Below are 19619 nucleotides of genomic sequence, written 5' to 3'. Positions count from 1 at the left end.
GTCTCTTCCCATTATACCATATTTACAGCAAGCCTAAATCTCTAAATCAGGTCTATTTTCTTTTGAAATAAGTCTCTTCCATTGTAGCATATTTATCTTACTTGAAATTAGTAGTTAAACTTATGCAGAACCATAAATTTTAGGGAACTCAGTGAGACTTTTCAGGTAATCTGATCCAATATCCTTACTTTATAGATGAAAACATTATGGACAAAAAAGGTTAAATGGCTCACCCAATGTACTCCACTAACTTCAACTCATCTAACTATAAAATCCTCACTTTTGCTACTATTCCGTCATACCAGTAGGTTAAGGTAAGTGTCATTAGGTATGAGACACTCAGTATATATGCAGTCAAAGAAATTTTATAACTGAAGTATTATGGAACATCCTCACTAGCTTGGTTGGAGACCTTCATCCACCCTTATGAGATTTCCATTATCACTTTAGTGCCAAGGTTATGGATCAAATTAACGTGAAAACCTGCTGTGCTTCTCTGCTTCTATTCTCATATACCTCAGAAACCTCTGTCCTACTGTTAGCAGCTTGCCTGTCCATTTCTGTTCTAAATTGGTTCCTCAGTAAGCAGTGACTTATCAGTCACTATACTTCTAGTATTTTAACTTGCCAAGAAATAAGCAGTCCAGTCATTTTGTGAGAAGTTTCCAAAAGTCCATACCATGAGAGATGGATGAGTGTTTACACAAGATACATTATGGGCGGAAAAAAAAAACTTTCAACTCCATAATTCTGGTATCAAAATGTTTTATTTCTAAGTTCAGAATCACTTCAAACTCATGGCTACTGGTATAAACAGAGGTGGTAAGAAAGTTGAAATCCTCTACCTGTTAACTCAAATGCTCAAATTCCAAGATTCTTGAAATGTAACTTTGTCTCAATCCAAGATGTTAAGAATGACATCTCCAGAATGTAGATTCATTTTCTTGCTTTCTTTTTTTGTCATTTTTTGTATACTTAACTCATTCTCACTTGGAATGATTAAAGCCTCACCTTCACGTTAGGAAAGAAATTTGATCCGTAAACAGTTTTTCTCATACAATTGTCCATCTATGACAAGCTGTATTTATAGAATATTGGAAAATAATATGGAATATCTACAATAATTTATTTTTAAGACATTAGTTTTATTGTCTAGGAGGCATGGAAAACATTCTTTTGTCAATGCAAACAAAAAAAAAGAACATGATAAAAATGATAAATGCAAAAGCAACTGATGGTATCTGTTTTGAATTTAAAACTTCAAATACTCTCTGCAGGTAAAATTTGATATCCAATCTTAAGCAAGCCATTTTAAAGCTTTATTAATCTACCTCATATATACTGAACATTATAACATAAAAGTGATGTATTATTGTCCCTAATAATAGTTTTTACTAGGTTATGTTTATTTTCTGTAGCATATAAACAGTATATATGACTGTTGGGGAGGTCCCCTCCATGCTCTCTTTAGAAACCAAATCTCAGTTCTATTTAGGAAGGCTGAGTAAATTTAAATGGTGTACAGGACAATTTCCCTAGTATATGGCTATGTGTATACTTAGTGGTACCCAAGAGTTATTAAGGTGCTACATGAGTAAGTATTTTTTGAATAATTATTGAGTTAGCATTCATTTGAAAAAATATAAAAACACACTGTATTAGTCAGGGCAGTGTGGCAGGTAATTACTAGGTGCGGCAGGTAATTAACAGGGTTAAAAATAAGTGTTGCAAGTTGTGGACAGTAGTAAAAGATGAGGGTTGCTGAAGCATCCAGGATTCAGCAGGCGTGGAAAGCCATTTTCAGCCTGAGGCCTGCAGGGAGGTTTAGGGAAAGAAGAACAGAGACCTACCTACAGCTGTGGAAGAGAGTTGTGGTCTTGGCTACAGGAATCCAGCCAGTGACTTCTTGAGACCTGGCAAAGTGAGCCAAGGCAGTAAACACCCATACTTGCTGTCTTCCTTCTTATCTTCTGTAATTGTCTCCTATTTGCTGAAGACAACCAAATGCCAGAGGCAAGGGGATTTGACTGACATGGTCCACAGAGCTCAGCTACTTGAGAAACAAAAGAGAGTGGAAAAGAGTAGAAAGTAAATTAGTAATATTATCTAAGCATATTAGCTAAATTGAGAATATGCAGCACATCGGATCTGTGATTTTAGCAGATATTGTTGTTTTGCTTTACATATAAAAGAAACTTTATTAACTTCAGTCAGAATGCAGAGCTTTTTTTTTTTTTAGTTTTAGTGAAAACTCTAGATGTAAAACTTTAAAAAAAATAGGTGTGTGTTTGTGTATATGTGTGATTTTATATGTGGTAGTGGGGATATTCTTATAATCCTTCTTTCATTACTTTATTTTCTCTATCAGGCAAAATACATCTGGAAAATTCCAAACATGGTATAGATCTGTGACTTTATTACATGTTTGCTTGCCCATATCCTCTTCTTTTGGGGGTATACTAGTTCATCTATAAGACGCTGCATCCAACAACTCTAGAATAAACATAAATTTAAGTACTCATGAAAAGTTATAAAGAGGTATTGCATCGTTTGGATGAATGCTCTTGTTTGTGCCTTTGTCCTAGAGGGTCATCTGGTTAGTAGCTGTTTTTCACACTCAAAAGTATAGTGGTTCAGAAAATTAGTAATATTGTCACATATGCTGAAATATTTATTAAGTCACCCCCCAAAAATTCAAAGATCTAGAGTATGTTTTCTAACCACAATGCAGTAAGGTAGAAATCAATAACAAAAAGCTGAGGATAAGACATCCTCCCTTTCTGAAAATTAATATAAATACTTCTAAATTGAACATTCATTTGAGGAAAAAAATACAGAGAACATTAGCAAGTATTTTGAATGAAATGATAATAGAAATACTATATGTAGAACCTTAAGGGCTAGAAATGGGCAGAATTTAAAGGACATTCATAGTCATAAAGCTTATACTAGAAAATTATAAAAGTAAACTAATGAGCTAGACATTAATTGACAAAGTTGGAAAAGACTATTACAGGAAAGATTTTAGAAGAAAAAATAATAAAGATAGAGTGCAAAGTAAATAATGGACAAAAGAGGGGGCACAGTATGTAGAACAGGAACAAAAAAGAAAAAAAAATCTCAAACACTAAAAAAATGTTTAAAACATAGAAAATTGTAAAAGCGTAAAACTTTAAAATATTAAAATAAAATACACAATTTACAAAAACTGACTTAAGAAAAAATAGAAAACCTAAAATTTATACATTTGTCAAAAATAAAGTACACATAAATCTTTCCATGAAATAACTTCTTGCTGAGAGATCTTCACCACAAAGTTTTTGCAATCTTTCAAAGAAAAATTTTAAAAGTAAAACATAAAGAGACATTTTGCAATTCATTTTAGTATAATGTAACCTAATATCAAAACCTGAAAAAGACAGGAAGGCCTATCTTAATCATAAATCATGATGCAAAAATCTTAAATAATATATTAACAAACTGAATTTAGCAATGCATAGAAGAATAATGCATCACAATTAAACTTATATTATTTGAGGTGTACAACCATAATTTAATATTAGAAAATTTATCAAAGTTTAACCATATGAAATATTAAAGAACTGAAAATTGAATTGGTTATTTGAATAGATTCAATAAAAGCATTTGTAAAATTAAACAACCCTTTATGTTTTTTAAAAAGGTAGAAATCTGAGACTTTTCAAAAAGTGAGAAAGAGTATCTCAAACTCAAAAAGTGATAAAGCTATCCCTTGAAAGCTTTTGATTCAATGATAAAATGTGGAAAACCTTCCCTTTGATATCCAATTTAAAACCAACATGTCTGCTATTACTATTTCAGTTCAACATTTTATTTTATGTCCTAGCCAATGCAGTAAGGCAAGTAATTAAAATAAATGTTATAAGAATTTGAAAGAAAGAAATAAGACTTTAAATATTCACAGATAATATGACTTTGTACACAGAAGTCCAACGTAATTAACAGATAAATTCAATACTATTAATGAATGAATTCATCAATATCACTAGACAAAAAAATAATGTACAAATGAGTGCTACATTCTAGCAATAAATGATTAGAAAATAACGTTTTTTTTAAAAGACACTATTACAATCACTGCAGAAACATCAAGTGTCCAGAAATAAACTTTATTAAAAAATGTAGGGCCTGTATTGAGAAAATTACAAAGAAATTTAGGAAAATTAAAGGCCAAAATAATTTTTTATGAATTAAAGAAACATTAAACTCAATGTCACAAAAATAATTCTCTCTTGACGCACATGTAATTTTAATGCAAAGAAAATTAAAATTAAATATTATTTTGTAGAACTTTGAATGATGATTTTAAGTTTTTTTGTTTTTTTGTTTTTTTGTTTTTAATAAAAAGAGTCAAGAACAGCAAAGGCACACTTAAAGAAGATCTAGGGAAAGACACCATATGCTGAGTCCTAAAATTTGAGAGATAGCTATAAAATTTTTAGAAGACAATATAATGTAGGAGAACATTTTTATAACCTCACTTTGAAAAAAGACTTCGTAAGCAAGACAAAAAAAATTACTAACCATATATCAGATATATTTGATTATCATAAAAATAAGACCTCCTTTCATAAATAATCACAAAGAAAGTAAAAAGACAGGCTACTTGGTAAGAATATATATGAGAAACAAAAGACAAATATCAAAATATACAGAATAACTTCCAAACAGAGAATTAGGCAAATAATTTTTTTAGAAAATAGGTAGCAAAAACTTGACTGGGCATTTACAAAAGGAGAAACACAAATGGCAAACGAAGATATAAAAATATGTCCAGCCTCATTAGCAATTAGATCAGTACATGTTACATCCACAGTAAAATGCCATTCTAAATCATTTTAAGAAGTTTGAAATAACAAATGTTGATGAGAATGCAGAGCTGCGATGAAATGCTAGCCCCAATTTTTCACCCCTCCCTATATATATAACTTTTGCCATATAAGCAGGTAAGATCTCCCACTAAAGATGAGGCTCGTTTGTCTACTTTTTACTTTGGAATTAGCCATGAGGCTTGCTTTAGCTGTTGGGATGTTAAGAAATGTAATGTCAGAGGCTTCAAAAGTGTGTGCGCTATTAGTCATGTTCACTAATGCCTCTGCCATCACCAAAGAAAGAATATGCCCCTGCTAGCTTCCTTATAAAAGTGAGATGAGGGACACATGGAACAGACTCAGACCTACATAACTGCAGTATGAAGAAGAGAAAATCCATAGATTGATGAGAATAAATGATTGCAGTGTTAAGCCATTGAGTTTGGTGAGGTTTGTTTGGCAACATTATTGTGGCAGTAATTAATCCAAATACAATGGGAATTCTCACAAACTGATGGTGAAAGTTCAAATTGGTACAGACTCTTTGGAAAATAGTTTTTATTACTTATTAAATATAAATATCTATATATTCCCTTAAAACCCCAAAATTCCACTGCTAGGTAAATACTCTGCAGGAAGTCGGGATATATTTAAAAGAATGCATGTAAAATTGTAATCATCAAAACTGGAAAAATTCTACATGAAATATATATATATATACACACACACACACACACAGAGAAATTGCAATATCTTCATATAATGGAAAATATAAGTATACATTATAACATATTCATATAATGGAATACAGTATAATTTTGGAAATAAGTCTATTTGGTTACATGTATCAATATGTGCCTCCTAAACAACTTTGAACAAAAGAAGAATGATATTCCAAAAGACATACATTTTGATTCCATTTTATAAAATTCAAAACCAGGTAACACTGTATAGTGCTCAGGAATGCATACATTAAAGAGGTATAAAAGGGATAATTGTCATTATCTTAGCTGACCTTCCTCTTGGCTTTCTTCTATTTAGAGAATTTTGCACCATGAGAAACTTATGTGTTCAACTCTCAAATAAGCTGAATTCTTCTGCCCCCATTCTGACAGTTAGGTCATGTTTATATAATCTAGGGACAGCCAGTCAAAATACTCTGCATGGAACTTCCGCTATAAAATGAAGGTAGGGTAGTGACAAATGTATGCAGCTACAAACCACACTGTTCTTGGTGACAGCAGTTCCCATATGGTATCTTCTGTTGGCAAGGTTTTGGCTATCATTCTAGCATTCTAGCTTTCTAACACATCCTCCTTTGATTTGTTTTTTTGTTTGTTGGCTTTGTTTTGCTTTGCTTATTAAACCTAGTTCATCAATCTCCTGGAACTGTTTTGTGTAAACCATTACATTTTTAGTAAAGTCTTCTCCTTATTGAGCCAGAGGTGATTTCTGAGGCTTGCTACTAAGAAACCTGTGAGAGACAATCTAACAAAATCATAAGATGAACATAGGCTTTGATCTTTCTTTCAAGTTTGGGACAAGAGGGTACTTGGAAAAGAATATGTTCAGCTAAACATGTACCTATCCCACTACGAGGTATCTGAGTCCCTGGATAAACCTGTGTCAGTGCTTTGATTTTTCATAAGTGAACACTATTTTCTGAATTATTTTGAACCTATAATCTCCAGTGAACAAAGTGGCTTTTGTTTTCTGTGCAGAAGATGTCATGAGGTTTGCTCTGTGTTGTCCTGTCTCTCCTCAGGAAATGGCCTCATTAACTTCTGTGACATTATAAGAGCTACTGTATTACCTCATGATGTTGGAAAATATATCCAATGAGCATTTCATTGCTTTACTTTAGCATCCTCTGTGATTTCTATAAAGGAATTTGTCCCTTTGAAACTACTACATCCTTTTATTTTTCATGTTGAGTAATAGAAAACCCTTTGAAAAACCTGGAAGGGTTTATAAACCGTGATAATTTGTAACAAACAAAAACATAAAAGAAAAATGCTGCTCAGAACAGAGTAAATCCACACGAGACACTGGTTTCACATTCATTTGACTCTGGCAGCAAAGTAAGAGCACCAGAGAACCAACAAAGTGAAAATAAAAGGTATTAAAAAAGCCAAAAGGCTGACAAATAATACTGAACATGAAATAAAGGCAACAACACAGAGAAAAGCAAACTGAAAGAAGGCAAATGATTCTAAAATAAATAAAGGTAGCCCATATTGAAAATAATTGAAAAAAGCAAAAAAATAAATAATCAAGGTAATCTGAAGGATAAAGAAAAGGGGAAGAAAGAAAAACCTCAAATTTATATTTAATTTTCTCAAGCAAGAAAGGATGCACTAAAAGAACAGGAAAAAAAGAGTTCCTAGGAAAAGGGAAATAATATTATGGTATGTGCAAGTTCCACCCCATAAATCTTAAGATATTTGAGAGCCTTGAGATGTGCTCATTCTTTATTAAACACATATAGAGAAATGTTTTGCTGCTCTCAAAACTACACTCATTCACTCCTTCCCGTTTCATCTTTACTGCCTCAGGGAGTGAAAGGCTCAAAAGCCAGACGAATTCCAAGTTTAGTTTTCAGGATTAAGCATCCATAAGTACTTTTGTATAGACATGAAACTTTTGTATAGGCTAGAGAGGAAGGGCATGGTCTCACATTCTTAAAATCAGTGTCCCCATCAGTCTACATGATAGAGTTTGGATGTGTTGTCCCCCCAAATCTCCTGTGGAAATCCGATCCCCAATGTGGGAGTGTTGGGAGCTGTTTGAGTTATGGGGGCGGATCCCTCATGAATGGATTAATGCTCTTCTTGGGGAAGGAAGGGTAGTGAGTGAGTTCCTGATTTATTAGTTCGCATGAGAGCTGGTTATTTAATAGACACTGGCACCTCCTCTCTCTCTCTCTCTTGCTTCCTTTTACCATGTGATCTGCTTGTACTCACCGTCTGCCTGCCGCTTTCCACCATGAGTAGAAGCAGCCTGAGGCCTACGTCAGATGCAGCTGTCCCAGAATCATAAACCAAATAAACCCCTGTTCTTTATAAATTACCCAGCTTCAGGTATTCTGTTATAAGCAACACAAAAACAGACTAATACACTACATATCTTTTCAATAATTTATTCAGCACTATATTTAACACTTTCTTCAAACTGGCATGGGCTACTTTAATCAAAGTCCTTTTCCAAGAGATCTAATTGGATAAAATTAAACGAAGTAAGCATTCATTTGCAGTGCATGGGGATTTTCAAAGGAATTTCATAGATGCTAAAAGTTCTTCTTTATTATTGGTTCTTACACTGATTCCACACAGTCCAGAGGTAAGAGTTGTCACAAATAATTTGACATTCTCTAGCAGCCTTTCTCAACTGGGGTTTTTGAGAGAATGAGCCTTATAGAAATGATTTATAGTACTATTTTCTCAATAGTACTATTGTAGAAGCAAAGATGAGAAGTCAACTGATTACATACAAGAGATGACTTAGGACACTGTTTTTCCTGAGCATCATTTGAAAACTTGTTAGAAATGTAAATTTTCAGTCCCCATCTCAGAACTTTGAAATCAAATATTCTGGGGGAAGGGTGAGGCAATCTGCGTTTTAGTAAGACCACCATGTTATATAGTTGGAGGTTGAAATTTGATAATCACTGTGTTAATACATTAGAGCCTAAATCTCTTCTGGAGCAAGATTGAGAGTCTATAAGCTCCTTAATGACAAGATTTTTGAGGGAATATTTTCCAAATGGCCATGATGTAAAACAGCACAATTTTAGTGTTCTTTTCTCACATGAGTAACAGCCTTAGGAAAAAGCATGTTCTGATTTTATCAAAAATTATCTTGAAAATGACAGATTTTTTTCCCAATTGTAATAGCCTTTTAAGATAAAAGATTTCAAAATCTGTAATACTTATGTATATATTCTCAATGCTCTATCATATAAGCAAATTTTCTACAACAACCACTACCACAATAAAAATATAAATATTGGGAATTGCTATTAATAATAAAATAGAGGTATGGCAACTGGTTGTAAAAAATCCAATGAATGCTTGAACTTCTACCTAGAATGTGTAAATTGAAGGGGAAAATCTAGTTGTTTGTGTGCATGTGTGTGTGTGTGTGTGTGAGTGTGTATGGAGGAAGGGGAAAGTACTTATTATATAGAGTTTGATTTGGTTTGCTTTTGTTTTGCTTTGTTTTGTGTTTTTTTGTTTTTTGTGACCGGTAAGGGGATCACAACCCTTGGCTTGGTGTCATCCACACCGTGCTCAGCTGGTGAGCGCACCTGCCATCCCTATATAGGATCCTAACCCACGGTGGGAGCGCTGCTGTGCTCCCAGCGCTGTACTCTCACTCAGGAGAGTGAGAGTGGTTTGCTTTTTAATGAGTTTGGAGAACATGCTCTGAACTTGATATAAATACATCACATACTTGCTATTTACATACACACACATACATATTCATACACACTTTGCCTTAACTCTTTTTGCTCTCCATTATATGCTGTATTATAGTCTGTTATTCTTCTCGTGATGAATAACATAGACACACCAGGAGATATTGCCTGCAAAACAGGACAGTATATCATAAAAACACAAGGATGTTATAAGCAAATTCAAAGTTAGAAAGATATCTGAGCATTATGCACCACTGGATTTGGGAACCCAAATATCTTTAGAATTTATTTTTTTACTTTGTTCTTTTCTTTGTAGTATATTTCTTTTTTCATTCTTCTTATTTGCTAACCACCTTCTTCTACTTCTCCCACGCAAATGAATAAAAGTATGACCACTTGAGTTTGCATATTAACTTGACGTGCTGCAGTACAGCTATCATCTTCCTGTGGTTGGATGCTCTTCTCTCATTACCAGAGATGATTTCTCAAAGACCAATAGTAGTGTCACAGGATGTGCTATTCTACTTACTGCAGCCATGTAGATGAGAGAGCAGTAATAACTAAATGGAAAATGTGGACACAGATAATTGATATCTACTACAAAAATTGACACAGACCATCATTTTCTTTGACGCAATACTATGACATAAAGCACCTATTCACCAACTCTGAGAGCAAAAATTACCTCTGACCAATTGAAATAGTTTCTAAATAATATATTTCTTTTTTCTGTAATCACCAATTAAAATTTTAGGTGCTAACTTTTACTTAATTATTTGATACTTGTCTACTAAGCACACATGTGCAAGGCACTGTGTTTGATAATTTATGCATTATCTCTTAACTTGGCTGTATGTAGGAATTAGCTGGTGAGCTTGTTAATGTACATATTCCTGGCTTATATAGAAAAGAAAGTCTGTCTAACAGTTCTGTGAAGAGGGCCCAACAATTTGCATTTTTAACAACCTCCATAGATAATTATTATGTTTCAGGATGAAGACTTGGGCATAGAGATAGGAACACAAAATTAAAGGAAGAGAGGGAGTAAGGGAGGAATTGGTAAAGGGCCACACAAAAGAATTACATTGTATAATATTGAATGTGCTAATTATCCTGATTTGAGCATCACATATTGCACACAGGTATTGATATTCAACTCTGTAAACCACAGACATGTATAATCAACTATGTTGTAATCAAAATAAACAAAATTTAAAAAATAATAAAAATAGTCATTATCCTCAAAATATCTAAATTCTGAAGCACTGGAACTAAATCATCTTTGGATATTGGTGAACACATATGTTGACTTTAGACACAAAATATATTGTATTTTGTTAAGTATAGATTCAACCTCATGTTGTTTCAGACTCAACATGTAGAATGCTTAGAAGTCATCACTGCTATGCTTAAAACAACAAAAAGCTGAACACACTGAAAATTAATAATGTTCTTGGACCCATCATAGAACTGGAATTACAGGGCAGGTTGTCAGCCTTAAATCTGGAGAGAAAAGGAAACCCAAAAAGTTATAGACATCACTGAAATCTGCTTACTTGGAGCAGCAACTTCTGAACAGTAAACTGATAAAACAACAAAAATAGTAATTTTCACAACTGCTGATAACTGACTGTAGACTAACTTGAGAGTGAGAAACTCCTGGAGTTGCATTCTATTGATGACCTCCCCCCCAACTTTGTGGGTTCTACCTCTAGGAAACTCACCAGTCTCTTATAGTGCAGAGCCAGGAAAGACCCCCTCAAGGATCTGGGAGGGGAAGGAAGTATAATCATTGCAAAATACACCCAGAGTGTTCTCCATAACAATACCTGTTCTCCGTTGGAAAAGACTTTACCAGAGCCTCATTCCATGTGGGGAGAAGATATTTCTTCAACTAAGCCCCTGTTAGCTTTTTTGTCTCACCTAAGCTGGGGAGGGATGAGAGCTAAGAAATACCAGTGAAGGGCACAGACCCCCTAAAAAACTGAGATTTAATCATACAGTCATAGAATACTTTGCTTCTCCCATATCTTACCACCTAATTAACAGGGCTAGAACATAATAACAGTGGATTACAGTGGAAAAAGTTGCAAGGTGCAGATTCCAAGAAGGAGTTTTTAGGGAAGCAGAAAGAGAAAAGAGGAAACAAAAACAAAGAGTGTCAGGCTGGATCACAGATTGCTCTGCCTTGTCCTGTGCAGCTCGTGAGTCAGGCAGTTGAAAAAAGATTCTGGCAGCTGATAACAGGATAGATGTGCTTTATTCTGACACAACCTCTGCTGGCCAGCTGTTCAGAGATGCTGCCCTTTATACTCAAAGTACACAATAATGGCAATGAGTCAAGGAGTATAAGGGTGCACATGTGCAGTTACACCACTCTTTTATAACTTGTTTACAATGGATGTGCTGAATCATACCCAGCCATATATGATGCAAGGGGACCTGACTATACTGACTCCATCTTCCTCACACTCCAACCCTTCAGGGTCCCATTGCTGTACAATCTGCACATCTGAGATTTTCCATGATGTTCACTTAGCAAGGATGGCTGACCCTTTCATCCATAGGCCACAGCAGCAATATAGGCTACAGCAACATGCTACTAGTATACAGGTGCTCCCTCCCATTATGGCTAATGCCCATTTCCAGGAAGATGACATATTGGTCCACCATTCCTGTAGGGGATCTCCAGTCATTTTTGGACAGTGTGAATTTCAGTGGTTAATTTCTGCAAAGCATGAGTAACATTATGATGACAGTCAGGGATATACACAAAGCATTCTGTTCAGGCCAGGTCCAGTTAGCAATCATAATCGGTATGATCTCCCGAGGGAATCCTGCAGGCACACTTGTAGGAGACTCGGTGCATATGTATATGCTCAATTGACTAAGGTATTGGCAGCCACAAGACTACAGGCAAAATGACAAAAAGGTTATTGGCACCAATAGAGGGAGTTCTTATCCCTCTGGCAGAATACATGCCAGCTTACCATACTGGAGAAAATGGTTGCAGGAATAGGTGCTGTGGTTCTATGCAACAGAGCCTCCACTGGTGAGGGCTTGCCCTTGTGGGGTCTCTCATTTAAGATCCTGACTGTCAGCCATAACTGACAAGTCCACCTCTTCACAGATGGAGGTTGGGTGAATAGTCTCAGTCCCTTTTTCAGAAGACAACTGTACTATTCAATCATTCCCACTGCCTGGGGATGATATGACACATGTAACTTCCACTGAATGGACAAATGAGAAGCCCACTTCTGTGCTTCATGTCCAGTAAAGTGGGTTCCATTATCACTCTCTATGACCAGGGGCCAACTGTACATGGCCATAACACTATTCAATGCCTTAATAGTGTTTACCTGGTCTGAGGCCTTACAAAGTCTTACAAACAGAAGACCAGTAGCCACATCAAAGGCTGTGAAGATATACCTGAAATTCTCTGACCTGGGCAGTGGTCCCACAAAATCCACTTACCATTTAGTCACAGGCACCCTTCCTTGGGTTATATGCCCATCCGTATGCAGCATCCACCAGATGTGTGGACACTCTTGAGTGCACACTGGACAAACGTGACACATGTTTATTATATCTTCCCATTTTATGGGCAAGTTCCACTTTTGAGCCATTGATCACACAGTCTTTCAGCCAACATGCTGCATTTGTCAATGTAACCACTGGGCCACATAAGCAGCTGGGGCTCTCTCCAATCATCTCACTTTAGCCAAGGCATTGGCTTCTTCATTGCCTGGACTGGCTAAGGGGAAGTATCTTGTGACACGGAAAAGACTTACTTTTTTTTCAAGTCCTAATTCCCATAACTCTTGCCACATGGCTTGTCCCCACAGGAGTCGGTGGCTTATCATCTACCATTGATATTTCCAAGTAGATATCCAAAGGGTAAGACCCTTATATATGACCCACTCATGTTGTTCCAAATGGCCTAGCAGTGTTGAAGCCACCTTGGTTAAATCTGCAAGAGGGTCAGAGGTTAGTAAAACATCATTATATAATGAAACATTTTAACCATGTGGGGCCTAGTCCACTTGGCTAGGTCCCCAGCCACTAAACCATGACAGATGGTTGGGCTATGCAGGTAGCCTTGGGGCAACACTTGAAAAGTCCTTTGCCTTCCTTCCCAGGTAAAAGTAAACTGATCTTGGCTATCAGCTGAAATCAGGATAGAGTAAAAATATTTGGAAGGTCTAGTACACAATGATAAGTTCCTAGCTGAGTCTTCAGCTGATCCAACAAGTCATGAACTGAAGGCACAGCTGAATGCAAAGGAGACACTACTTTGTTTAGTTCTCGATAGTCCACAGTCATTCTCCACTTACCCTCAGGTTTTTTCACTGGCCATACGGGGGCAATAAAAGGACTATGTACAGGACAAATGATGCCAAATTTTTCCAACTACAAGATAGTGGCACCTACTTCCACATGTCTTCCTGGCAGGCGATACTATTTCACATTAACCTGTGGATTATGCTTAGCACATCCCCACAACACAGGCTTTACTGTCCTGATCCACAGCTAGAATCCCCCAACTGTCATTTGCAGGTGCAAACCATAATGTACATCTAGACCCCAAATGTATTCAGCTACAGAGGATATATACACAGTATATACATTATGGGGCAATCATCCAGTGCTCAGTGGTAAAGTCACAGTTTTGACTTCAATAGAATGTCCTCCATAGCCATCAGCATTCACTGTAGGCCCCAGAAAATTATCTGGGTTGCCAGGTATCAGGCCACATTCTGTGCCCGTATCCACCAATGCTAACACACGCTGTACATTTGTCTCTGTCCAACGTATTGCCAGCTCAGCATGAGGCCTCCGGCCCTCATCTGCCCCTAAAAGATGAGCACCTTGGCCTACTCCCTAACTGAAACAGAACAGCCCATCTGTCTCCACAGAAGTAACCAAAAAATCTTTTAAATTCACTGGGAATATATTAATATTTGTCTCTTTTGGAAGTTTGGTATAATGCTCTTTGGGGTTCGATTGTTCCCACAAGGTAAACAGGAACACATTTGGTTGCTGATCGATATTTCTTCTATTGCCTCCTGCCATAAGCACATCAAACCACATCTGCACATGGCTGGTCTTGCTTGATTCCTTCAGGGTAAAATCCTGAGCATTTTGGGGGGGTTCAGTCTTCACCACCTTTCGGCCCCCCTTTGCTTGACTTCTCTCTGCCTTTCCCATACTGGCCATCATGGTCATCACTTCATGTATAGGATGAGCAATATATGTGGCTAGTGTGGCCACCAGTGACCCAAACGACGTTGCTGGAACATTTTTCAGCACTACATCTCTCATGCTGCTGGTAAAACATTCATCGTCTGGGCCATGGGTGTTTACATTAAACGTGGACTGTCACATACCCACCTCCCAAATTATTTGAACCAGTTTGGCATACATTTGCCACCTACTCACAGTTTGAGCAGTTCTCTGGTGTTTGTCCACCTGGTCTGGATGGCTGCATTCATCCATTCCATCAAAGAGTGATTATCCTGTTTCGGTGCTTATCTGTAACCACTGCTGCAGGGACGGATGTGTGGTGATAGAGGCTAACGTTTCTGTTTCATCACCAGAGCACATCACACTATCCACCCCTAGATCCCACAACTACAGGAGCCAAGCAGCTAAGAGTTTGCCTGATGTCTTCCAAAACTGTTTCCTCGTGTCAACTAACTCAGCTTGAGTGTAGGGAACATAAGTAGTAAATTAGGTCACAAGTGGGTTGCCTATCGGTTGTCTGCCTGGTCCCATGGGCTGTTAATGCTTCTGTTTCTGATGCACAACAGGTCACACCAGGGTATGCACACTCTCCCCCAACTCACCATTGGTTCATCATTGTCCCCAGTGTCAAAAGCAGGAGTGACCTGTTGCTATACTTCAGCCTCCAGAACATGTACCGTGTTTCCAACAAATATGCCTTCTGCTCTAAATCTTTTTTTTTTTTTTTTTTTTTTTTTTTTTTTTTTGTCGTTTTTTCGTGACCGGCACTCAGCCAGTGAGTGCACTGGTCAGTCCTATATGGGATCCGAACCCGCGGCGGGAGCGTTGCCGCGCTCCCAGCGCAGCACTCTACCAAGTGCGCCACGGGCTCGGCCCTCTGCTCTAAATCTTGAAACCACACCACTTCATGGAGTAACCTGGTCCATGTTGACTCATAATACAGTGAGCAAGAGCCAGATCTTGGTCAACAGGAAAGTGGCCGCTGGGTACCACATAGTCGAGGGTAGCCACATTTCCTCCCCCTCCCAAGGGACTAGTGGCTCCCTTACCTGCTCAGAATCCTGCTGACTACACCAATTGTCAGGCTGGATTGCAGACCCCTCTGCTCTGTCCTGTGAGTTAGGTATCTGAAAAAAGATTCTGGTGGCCAATAACAGGGTAGACATGGTTTATTCTGATGTGAACTCTGCCAGCCAGCTGTTCAGAGCTGCTGCCTTTTATACAGAAAGTACACAACAATGGCAATGAGCCAAGGAGTATATGGGCATGCATGCACAGTCATACCACTCTTATGTAACTTGTTTACAAAGGATGTGCTGAATCACACCCAGCCGGATATGAGTCAAGGGGGCCTGGACTATACTGACTCCATTTTCCTCACAAGGACACTAGAAGAATTCAAAGTCTCGGGAACCTACAACTTCACCAAACATTAAATTAGATTTACTGCTACCCTAATTAACAAAAAAACTCACATGAAAAGCCTGTTTACTTCAGTTCCCATTACCTGCTGCATCGTATGTGGATTTAACCCCCAAATTGCAAACTATGCTAAATGCAAGAAAAACACAATCTGAAGAGACAATGAAAGAATTAGAACCAGGCATAGACATGACACAGATTTAGGAATTATCAGACAGGTAATTTAAAAGTATTATAATTAATATCACAACATGTAAGAACATGCAGATAATGTAAATAGGAAAGAAGAAACACTAAGACAGTCAAGGTGAATTTATAGAAATAAAATCATTTAACAGAAATGAAGAATGCCCATGGCAGGTTCATCAGTAGATTGGATATAGATAAGGAAACAATCAGTGAGCTTGAAAGATCGATACAAACTTCTCAAACTGAAATGCAAAGAGAAAAAAGAATGAAAAAACAAACAAAAAACCCCCCAGAACATCCAAGAACTACAGGACAATGTAAGAAGGCATACCATGTGCTTACTGGAATACCAGAAGGAGGAGAAGAAACTTCCCACTATCTTTTAAAGAATCTTCTGGAGTCCATAAGTAAGTCTTCTGCTTTTTTCTCTTTGGGCAAAATTTAGTTATATAATCCAGAAAGGAGACTGAGAAGTGTAGTCTTTTAGCTGTGCACGTTGATCAGTGTTCTGTTATTCGGGACAAATTGGAAAACAAATGTTCATAGCGGACATTCTATTTTACTTAACTAGGTGTAATGAAACCTGGGATCAAACAATTCAGTTCTAGAAACACCTTTTTTCATCCTAAAGTGAAAGGACTTTTTATTGTTCCGTTTACTGTTTTCTGTTCTGCCAGGCACATAGTCATTTATTTTTTCACTCTTACTTCTCAAGGGTAAGGTGGTCTGGTACAGCCAGGCATGAAGTCTACATGAACTGCATCTGGGTGTGTGTCCTAGAGATATGGTGCCCATTCCTCACGTCAATGTGGTGGCTAGTGAGTAGAAGCCCATGTTCATATGCTGAACAAATGCAGAAGATTGAGTTGCATTCGCGGCTAATACCAAGCATCCCCAGAGGTAATCATTTTTGGTAGGATTTGTTTTCAGGCCTGTTGAAGTCTGGAGGAAGAAAAATAGTTTAGTTTGGATGAAATACCAAGTACATTAATGAAAAAAACAAAAGTAAAGAAAGGAAAAAAAAATAGCAGGAGACAGTATTGCAAAGTCAGAGAGGTGTTATGGGTCAAGTATGTCCCCCAGTAGTTCATGTATTGGAAACTAGATCCCCACTGCAACAGTGTTAAAAGAGTGGGAAATATGATTATGATATTTGAAAGGAAGGGCCTTTGACAGGTGATTAGATTGTGAGGATTGTGCCCTGGTGAATGGAATAATCCTTTCCTGGTGTAATGAGTTATCCTGGGTGTAAACTAGTGGCTTTATAAGAGCACGTGAGGGAGCTCTTGCCGCTCTCTCACCATATGATATCCTCAGTCGCCACGGGACCCTGCAGAGAGATCCCACTGAAAAGAAGGCCCTCACCAGATGTGACCTCCGGACCATGGACTTACTAGTTTCCAAAACTATAAAAAATAAATTTCATAAATTACCCAGTTTCAGGTATTCTGTTATAAGCAGCAGAAATCAGACTAATACAAGAGGATAATGAAGCATGTGGGTAAACTTCCCTGCCAAGCCAAATAAATTTGAATTTGTACTTCATGAGTAGTGGAAATCCATCAAATTTTAGAATGGGTTGAAAAATCCTGAGATGCATTCAAAGAAAACAAATTAGAAATATTGTTGCTGGCTCAAAAAGAACTAAAACAAAGACAAGTAAACCTGATAAGTGACCGATGCATTTATACTAAAGCTAAAAGATTTAAAAAATAAGTAAATCTGAACTATATTGAAAGCAACATTTACCTACTTCCCTAATTTAATTGTAGACAACTTGGCAAATAGACAATGCCCAAAAAACCTAGACCTCACTGATAGTTGCCCAAAGTTTACTATTTAACCACAGCTTGAAGAAGACATTCTGGAACTTTATGTGCACTGCAGACTTCGCAGTTCAGGTTAAGGATGTTTCTCTCTTTTGGAGGGAAGAAACTGTTCATTTTGTTCTGTCCTTTTCTTGGGAGTGGAAAATATCAGTTCAGATCATCTTTGAACAGTTATGCTGAGAATACGAGATATGCTATGGAGAGAAAGCTCACTGTCTGCTCACTTCCTCACCAGAAGTTGAACATGTTGGGGAACATCTTGTATTATTTGGAATCTATCCATCATTAAACATAAATGAGGAGGAGACTGTGGTACATAAATGTGCTAATGCCAAATGAATACATGTATTAAAGACACCGTAACCATCTGGACTCAATATGGGGCCCAGAATGTTCCCACTTATCACATTACAATTCCCATACGATATTTTATGTCTGTCATTCAATGTTGATGAAAACATAATTGTTCTCAATTTTTCCAAGTGGGTTTCAGCAGTAGTGGAGTAAGTTAACACAGTTATCAGAGTGGGAAAGATGGGTGGCCAACAGGGAACTTTCCTAAATTCTCCTTGGTTTGGGGGGGACAGGCGGTGCAGGTACAAATAATAGTCACCATCACAGGAACATTCAAAACTTTTAAGAATGGACACATTTGATGAGTATCTTAGTCTACATAGGTTTACTATTTTATTTTAATTTATCAATAATACAATGTAGTTGATTTTTGTGTCCCCTTACCAGTTCACCCTTTTTCTCCTCTTTTCCCCCTTCCCCCATCAACATCATATCTGTTCACTTGTCTTAACATGTTCAAGGAATTTTTGTGATTGTTGTGTCTTCTTCCCCCCCCCCATTTATTTGTTTGTATATTTATTTATTTATTTTTATTAGCTCCCACAAATAAGTGAGAACATGCAGTATTTCTCTTTCTGAGTGCATAAGAAAAATATGGTATATCTACACAATGGAATACTACTCTGCTATAAAAAAAAAAAAAAATGAAATACTAACTTTCGCAGCAACATGGATGGACTTAGAGAAAATTATATTAAGTGAAATAAGCCAGGCACAGAAAGTCTCTATCTGTTTGAATTCATTTCTTCTACCTTTTCAATGATCTCCCTTCTTGTTGTTTATCTAAATATTAAGCAGGTTTCAAAGTTGAATTTAAGTTCCACCTTTCCATAAAAACTTTCTGTGTCACTACCATGCACTATATTTTATACAGAATTCTTTTTTCTAAAACTGGAGACATTGCTAGCTCTACAAAGCAACTTTTTAACATGGGCTTTTTATGATCTACATGTAAAATAGAGGTCTTTCTTCTTTCCCTTTTTTTTTTTATTTTTCCTTACCCACCTATCATTTATCCTTTCTTCCTTCCTTCCTTTTTTACCCTGGGGGGGGGGGGAACTTTTTATCATGAAAAATTATATGCCAAGCCTCAGTAAATAAAACTAAAGAAAGAAGAGATACTCTTTTTCAAGGAACATAACTTCTCTTGCTTTTTTTTTCGTAGGCTTGTCTTGCAGCTGAAGCATTTCCATTGAAAGCACAGGATACCCTGATAAGCCAGTATCCTGTTCTTCCCCTTGCTCTTATATAACTGTTGTCAAGAGCACTTTTCCTTCTAGTGCATTCACTCATTAGTTCTTCTCAGAGTTAGTA

Source organism: Cynocephalus volans, chromosome 9 (genome assembly GCF_027409185.1).
Source record: "Cynocephalus volans isolate mCynVol1 chromosome 9, mCynVol1.pri, whole genome shotgun sequence".
In the NCBI taxonomy this organism is placed as follows: domain Eukaryota; kingdom Metazoa; phylum Chordata; class Mammalia; order Dermoptera; family Cynocephalidae; genus Cynocephalus; species Cynocephalus volans.
This window is presented reverse-complemented; position numbering follows the sequence as displayed.